The following is an 8,942-nucleotide window of genomic DNA, read 5'->3' on the forward strand; positions in this document are numbered from 1 at the left end:
CCGCAAATTTAAAATTAAATTTAAAAACCTCCTCAGAAATAAAAGGGAATTATTTATTTATTTATCAAAGAACCTTTAAAAATCTGCAATAGAAATGATTTTTAAAGGTACAAAGTTGAAATCTTTCTGCCTGTGATTGTGAATGAGACCAGAATGTTCACTATGACCACTTCTAGTCAGCAGGGCACTGGAAGAACCAAGCAAATAAATAAAGCAAAAAAAAAAAAAAAATTATGATAAACCCTGAAGGAATGAAATAAAACTGTCTTAGTCACAGATTACAAAACTGTGTGCTTGGAAAACCCTAAGTGATATAAAGATCTATTACTCTGATTTGAAAAGAATTGATCCAATGTCACTGGGTACATTATTGATATATAAAAATCACTTGCATTTCTGACTTCCAGTTTTGGACCAAGAAGAAGTAGAGGTTTGTCTCTCTAACCCCCCAAGAGACGCAGTAAAACTCCTGGACCTTGTATGCACAACAAACATGAGAATACTTCACACAGTGGAGAGAAAGCAGCAGATGGGCTAAGACTGTTAGGACTCCAGGAGTGACACAGTGGGTGTCAAAGGAGATGCGTGGGGGACCTGGACTGTGCTCTCCTCATGGCAGTAATGAGTTGGTACCCCAGCCATGTGTCAGTAAAAGCCTTCTGTTACAGAAGAGTTAAATAAGATCCCGGCTTTCACAACATGTCATCCAAAATGTCCAGGGTTCAATTTGAAAAATCACTCCTCATAACAAGAACCAGGGAAATATCATCTGGAGTGAGAAAAGACCATTGTCAAGAGATGCTCACACTGTGATAACACAGAGGTTGCAATTATCTGACAAGGACTGTAAAGCAATCATAATTCAAATGCTTTGATGAGCAATTACACACAGGGTTAAAATAAAGCTAAAAATATAGTCCAAGAGTGACACCAGCATCATAGCAGATTGAGTCATTTCCTTTGTCTCTCTCCTCTAAGTTACCACCAGTCAGACATCCAGTGACCAGCAATGGACTCCCTGCACAGCATATCAGAACGCCTGAGTGATCCATGCATCTATACATCTGAAGGTGGGTGGACTGGACCTGAAGGAGGCAACGGAACTAGGGGATCAGTGCCTCCTCTCTCCCTCAGCAGTGACAATCCAATAAAAGGATCTTCACATTGGCCTGCACCCCAGTGACAACAGACTGAAAGGGCAAACAGGGCTCTCATGCCTTGGTCCCTGCTTCCTGCAGCAGTGGTGGGTGGCACACATGTTCTGAACCTCCAGGACACTATGGATTCAGTGAGCTGGCCCCCTCCCCCACCCCCAGCAATGGCACTAGTCTTCCCAGCAGTGGGGACTAGATCCAGGGTGTGAATTTCCCTAGTAAGGGCGAGGTCCCCTCATGCGATATCTCAGAGTAGATCATCAGCATGTGACCAGCACCGAAACAAGAGGCTGTGGCCCCTGACCTTTCCAGTGGTGGCAGGTTATGCACATGTCTTGAGACTTCAGGACACAGAGTGGAGCCAGCGACCCAGCCATGTCCGCTCTCTGGAAGTGGTGCTTGTCTCTCCAGCAGTGGGGACAGCAAGCAAATGTGGATTTAATTGGCAGAAGCAGGGTACCCTGACCTGAGGTCTCAAAATGCGCACTGGTGGCACCAGTGAACAGAGACTGTGGGGCAGCAACCACCCATGTGGCTTAGCCTCTTTTCCTATCCCAGTGGTGGCGGGTGGCATCTGTGACCTGAGGACTCAGAAACCACACCAGAACCTGAGACCCAGTGGAGACACCCCTGATAGCAGCTCTACCAGCACTGGGGGCTGCATACAAGAACCAGGGTCCCTGACAACAGCAACACCTATGAGCCCAGAACCTGCGGCAGCAGTGCTGTCAGCACCGCCAGATAATCCAGGAACAGCAGCACAGGTAGTGCACAGGGCAGCAGGACTCGAGCCCATGGAGAGCCCACAGAGAGCAAGTGGAGGAACATGAGGCCCAGGCGAGCCAGCAAGCAGCAGAAATGCTCACAGCATAGTGACACCAGTGGCAACACCTCTGACTGTGGTGACATCGAAAGCAGCATAGCACCAGCAACCTCAGAGACACAAGCAGCACAAGGAGGGCACTGATAGCACCTCGAGCAGAGGCAGTGGAGGGTGGAAAGTGCAGGCTCTCAAATACAACCAGAATCAGCTCAGAACCAAACTAACCAAAGTTGTACCTAAAAATAAAAGGTGGTTACCACCACGAATGTGCCAGCAGAGGATCAATTTATCAAACACCGGGGAGAACTACAGTAACACAGCAGAACAGAAGAATGACAGCTCTCCAAAAACCAATTTGTAGTCACGGGAGAATACAATCTGACTGACAGAGAATTCAAAATAGCTGTCATAAAGAAACTCAATGAGTTACAAGAAAACTCAAAAAGATAGTTCAATGAGCTCAGGAATAAAATTAATGAAGAGAAGAAATATATCACCGAAGATATTGAAACTCTGAACAAGCCAACAAATTCTGGATATGAAGAACACAGTTAAGGAGAGAAAAAATAATGTAGAAAGCATAAAAAAATAGAGCAGACCTTATGGAGGAGAGAATCAGTGAGCTTGAAGTTAGAAACCTAGAAATTTTCCCGATGGAGGATGAGGGAGAACCAAGATTTAAAAAAAAGAAAGAAATTCTACAAGAAATATCCAACTCAAATAGGAAAAGTAACATAACGATTATAAATATCCCAGAAGAAGAGAGGGAGAAAGGAGCAGAGGATTTATTTAAAATAAAATGATTGCTAAGAAATTCCCAAACCTGGGGAAAGAACTGGAAATGCAAGTGCATGGAGCTAAAAGACCTCTTAATTACCTCAATGTAAAAAGACCTTCTCCAGAGCATATGCTATTAAGACTATCAAAAGTCAATGACAAAGACAAAATCTTAAGGCCAGCAGGAGAGAAGGAAATAAACTAGCAAGAAAACCTGCAAGGCTTTTAGCAGATTTCTCAGCATAAAACTTACAGGCTAGGAGACAGTGGAACAATATATTCAAAATACTGAAAGACAAAAACTATCAGCCAAGAAATAGTCTATCCAGTGAAATTATCCTTCAGAACTGACAGAGAAATAAAAGCTTTCCCAGGAAAATGAAAGCTGAGGGAGTTCATCACAACTAGACTCACCTTACAAGAAATGATGAAGGGGTCCTCCCACCTGAAAGAAAAAGACAAAGGTTTAGAAAGCTTAGAGCAGGGAGATAGGCAAAATCAGAAAATGACAGAAGAGGCTAGCAAATACCTAATCATAAAATAAAAGATAAAGGGAAATAAAGCATCCAAAATAACTATAACCACTTCAATTCGGTCACAAACTCACAACGCAAAAAAGAATAATTTGTGGTAACAAAAACATAGATGAGGGAGAGGAAAGGGACGGAACCTGCATAGGCTAATGCAGGTAAAGGGGTATCAAAAATGAGACTGTCTCATCTATGATCTTTTTCACATACTCATGGTAACCACTAAACAAAATCTCAGAACAGAGTCACAAATCATGAATAAAGAGAACACTGAGAAAATGATCACAGGCAACAATCAGACTGAAATGGCAGACAGAAATACAAGGGAAAACAAACAATGGGAATATAGATGAACTGGAAAACAAAAAGATGAAATGGCATTATTAAGCCCTCACATATCAATAACCACTCTAAATGTAAATGGTTTGAATTCACAAATCAAAAGACACAGCGTGGCTGGGTGGATTGAAAAACAAGACCCAACAATATGCTGACTCCAGAAAACACATATCAGTTCTAAAGACAAACATAGGCTCAGACTAAATGGATGGCTGATAATATTCCAGCAAATGGCAAGCAAAAGAAAGCAGATGTAGCAATACTTATATCACACAAAGCAGATTTCAAGATAAAACAGATAATGAAAGACAAAGGTGGCCATAAATAAGAATAAAAGGTAAATTACACCAAGGAGACGTAAAACTTATAAATATATATGCACATTGCACAGGAGCACCAGAATAAATAAAGCAACTATTAGCAGACCTAAAGGGAGAAATTGACAGCAACACAATAATACTGGGGGACCCTAACGCCCTACTTACATCAATGGACAGATCATCCAGACAGAAGGTTAACAAGGAAACAGTGACCTTACATGAAATACTAGACCAGATGGACTTCATAGATACATAAAGAACTTCCCATACAAAGACAGGAGAATACACATTCTTCTCAAGAGCACGTTGAACATTCTCAAAGATAGACCATATGTTGGGAAACAAAGCAAGCCTCAATTAATTTGAGAAGATGGAACTCACATCAAGCATATTTTCTGACCAAAATGCTATGAAACTAAAAATCAACTATAAGAAAAATGCTGGGAAAGACACGAATATGGGGAGACCAAACAATATGCCACTGAACAACTGTTGGATAGATGAAGAAATCAAAGAATACCTAAAAAACAACTGAGAAAGAAAACACAACATACCAAAAACCAGTGGGATATAGCAAAAGAGGTACAAAGAGGGAAATCTATAGCAATACATGCCTACTTCAGGAAAAAAGACCAATCTCAAAAAAACAAGCTTACCCTATACATAAAACAACTAGAAAAAGAAGAACAAACAAAGACACAAGTGAGTAGAAGGAAAGAAATAATAAAAATCAGAGCAGAAATAAATTAAATAGAGTTTAAAGAAGCACTAGGAAGGGTCAATGAACCCTTTCTAGGAACCCTAACAGCTGCTCCTTTGAGAAGATAAGAAAAGTGACAAACAGCCATACTCACTAAGAAAACAAGAGAGAAGTGTCAAATAAATAAAATCAGAAATGAAATGGAAGAAATTACAACGGACACCACAGAAATACAAAGGATTGTAAGAGAGGCCTATGAAAAGCTCTGTGACAACATATTGGATAAGCTAGAAGAGATGGATAAATTCTTAGTATGGTACAACTTCCAAAAACTGAGTCAAGAAGGAGTAGAGACTCTGAATAGGCCAATCAAAGGTAAACAGATTTAAACAGTAATCAAAAACCTGCCAAAAAACAAAAGTCAAGGACCAGATGGCTTCTCTGATGAATTCTGCCAAACATTCAAAGAAGATTTAATTCCATCTTTCCTAGACTATTGTGAAAAATTGAAGAGGACAGAACACTTCCTAATTCATTTTACAAGGTCAACATTACCCTGATACCAAAACTAGAGAAAGACGACACAAAAAAGGAAAATTACACACCAACACCACTGATGAAGATAGATGCAAAAATCCTCAACAAAACATTAGCAAATTGTATACAGCAATACCTTAGAAAGATCACACACCACTGTAGGCCTGGGCCTTGCTTGCTCAACAGAAACCCCCAGGCCCTTTGCAACTATGTGTCCTTCTGGCTCACTTCTGGGCAGGCAGCCCAGCTACTGGGATTTGTAATGATCTAGGCATGGCCAGCCCAGATCCTCCCTTATGCCACGAGGAGAACATCACGTCTTACAGGGACACAGAGCCCCTCCATGTGAGCTACTGTTCTGGGAAGGCTGGTCGTACCAAGGACAGCCCTTTGGCAAGCACGCAGCCTTTGTCCTCTGTGTACTTAAACAAGCTTCTCCTGGGGGGAGGTTGTGGGTACACACTTCCATCTACCCGGCCGCCACTGGATACACTCCCATAAGTAGGACCCAATGAACCTATATGTCTCATTCGCAGTCTCCGGGTTGTTTCTTCAGTCTCTCAGCAAGATATCCTGCTGCCCTAGCCCAGCCAGGCCTGTGGTGGAACAACCATGATCAAGTAGGATTTATTCCAAGGCTACAAGGATGTTTAAATATCCACAAATGAATCACTGTGATCCACCACGTGAAAAAAATGAAGAGTAAAAATCACATGATCTTCTCATAGACTCAGAGAAACGATGTGATAAGATCCAGCATACATTTATGAAGATAACTCTAAACAGAATGGGTATAGAGGGAAAATACTACAACTTAATAAAGGCCATATATGACAAGCCCACAGCCAACAGAACACTCAATGGAGAAAAACTGAATGTCATTCCTCAGAGAAAGGGAATAAGAGAAGGATGCCCACTCTTGCCCCTCCTATTCAACATAGTATTGGAAGTTTTAGCCAGAGAATTAGGCAAGGAAAAGAATTAAAAGGGATCCAAATTAGAAAGGAAGGAGTAAAAATTTGCTGTTTGCAGATGACATGATTCTATTTATGGAAACGCTAAAGAATCCACCAGAAAACGATTATAAATAATCAACAAATTTGCAGGATACAAAATCAACCTACAAAAATCAGTTGCATTTCTATACACTAACAATGAACTAGCCGAAAGATAAGTCAAGGATACAATCCCCTTACAATCACAACGAAAAGAATAAAATATCTAGGAATAAATTTAACCAAAGAGGTTAAAGACTCATACACTGAAAGCTGTAAGATATTATTGAAAGAAATCAAAGAAGATATAAAGAAATGGAAAGATACTCCATGCTCATGGATTGGAAGAATAAACATCGTTAGAATGTCCATATTAGATACATCAATCTATAGATTCAATGCAATCCCAATCAGAATCCCAATGACCTTCTTCACGGAAAAAGAACAAAGAATTCTAAAATTTGCATGGAACAACAAAAGACTCCAAATAGCCAAAGTAATCCTGTGGAAAAAGAACAAAGTTGGTGGTATCACACTCCCTGAATTCAAATTATACCACAACCCTATAGTAACAAAAACAGCATGGTAATGGCAGAAAAACAGACACACAGATCAATGTAACAGAATTGAGAGCCCAGATATAAAACCACACATCTATGGACAGCTAATCTTCAATGAAGGAGCCAAAAACATACAATGGAGAAAGGAGAGTCTCTTCAATAAATGATGCAGGGAAAACTGGACAGCCACATGCAAAATGATGAAAGAAGACCTCTATCTCACACCATACACAAAAATTAACACAAAGTGGACTAAAGACTTGAATATAAGACCTGAAACCATAAAACTCCTACAAGTTTTGGTCTTAGCAGTATCTTTTCAAGCACCATGTCTGCCTGGGAAAGGAAAATAAAAGAATAAAAAATGAATGGGCTACATCAGATTAAAATGCTTCTGCAAGGCAAAGGAAATCACGAACAAAATGAAAAGACAGCTCACCAACTGGGAGAAAATATTTGCAAATCATGTAACTGACCAGGGGTTAATTCCAAAATATACAAAGAACTCACACAACTCAAGAAATAAATGAACAACCTAATCAAAAAATGGGCAGAGGATATTAACAGACATTTTTCCAAAGAAGGTACACATCTTACCAAAAGGCACAAGAAAAGATGTTCAACATAACTATTTATTAGTGGAATGCAAATTAGCACTCCAATGGGATATCACTTCACACCCTTCAGAATGGCTATAAATAACCAGAAATAACAAGTGTTGGAGAGGATGTGGAGAAAAGGGAACCCTCATATATCACTGGTGAGAATGCAAGCTTCGCAGCCACTAAGGAAAACAGTATGGAGATTTCTTTAAAAATTAAAAATAGAAATAGCATATGATCAGCTATTCCATTACTTGTTGTTTATCCAAAGAATATGAAATTAAGAATTCAAAAAGATGTATGCATCCCTATGTTCATTGCAGCATTATTCACAATAGCCAAGACATGGAAGCAACCCAAGTGCTCATCAATGGATGAACGGGTAAGGAAGATGTGGTGTATATGCACAATGGGATACTACTCACCCATAAAAGGACAAAATTATGCCATTTGCGACAATATGGATGGACCTTGAGAGTATTACACTGAGTGAAATAATTCAGACAAGTCTTCTGTAAGAGGGAGACCAAAGGGCCAGAGTCACTGGTAGGAAATGCGATGATGGAATCATGAGGTTGCAGTGATGGAATGAAGGGGTCAGGAGCCAAGTATAGCAGGAAGTCCCTGGAAGATGGAAAAGTCCAGAAAACTGATTCTCACAGCAGTCACCAAAATCAACCACCCTTGTGACGCCTCAACTCTACCGCAGTGAGACTGATACTGTACTTGTGACCTCCAGAACATTAAGATGATAATGTGTGCTGTTTCAATCCACTAAGTTTGTGATAATTTGTTACACCAGCAATGGGAAACTTAGACAGCCACTTAAGCTCTCTCTCTCTCTCTTTTTTCTTTTTGTGAAGAAGATTGGCCTTGAGCTGACATCTGTTGCCAATATTCCTCTTTTTGCTTGAGGAAGATTGTCGCTGAGCTAACATCTATGCCAATCTTCCTCTATTTCATGTGGGATGCTTAACAAGCGGTGCTCGGTCTGTGCCCAGATCCAAACCTGCAAATACCGGGCCGCCAAATCAGAGGATGTGAACTCAACCACTATGCCACAGGAACAGCCCCTCAGTTAAGCTTTTTTTTAATTAATGTTTGCATAATATGTTCATTCTGTTACTTTTAATCTATCTACATCATTTTATTAAAGTGAACCTCTGGAAGACTGCCTAGAGTTGGGTCATACTTGTTAATCCAATCCTACGATCTCTCCCATTTAACTGTGCTTTCACCTTTTATATTTCACGCAATTACTGAAGGCTCTTTTTAGATTTATCATTGTATTGTTTGTTTCCTGCTTGTTTTCTCTACTGTTTGTTCTTTAGTTTTCCATTTCCTGCCTTCTTTTTGCTTTTTGGAAAACTTTTTAGTATTGCATTTTAATTTATCTATTGTTTTTCTAAGCGTACCTCTTTGCATGTTGTTTCTTCAGTGGCTGTTGCAGGTATTATAATATGCACACCTAATTTCACAAAGTCCACATAGAGTTAAAATTTTATCTCTTTAAGAGAAATGAATAAACTTTATAACTGTATAGGTCCTTTCACCCTCACCCCTTCATGCTGTCGCTATTCTGTGTGTTACATCTTCATACATTAA

The sequence above is a fragment of the Equus quagga genome, chromosome 13, assembly GCF_021613505.1.
Source record: "Equus quagga isolate Etosha38 chromosome 13, UCLA_HA_Equagga_1.0, whole genome shotgun sequence".
Classification (NCBI taxonomy): domain Eukaryota; kingdom Metazoa; phylum Chordata; class Mammalia; order Perissodactyla; family Equidae; genus Equus; species Equus quagga.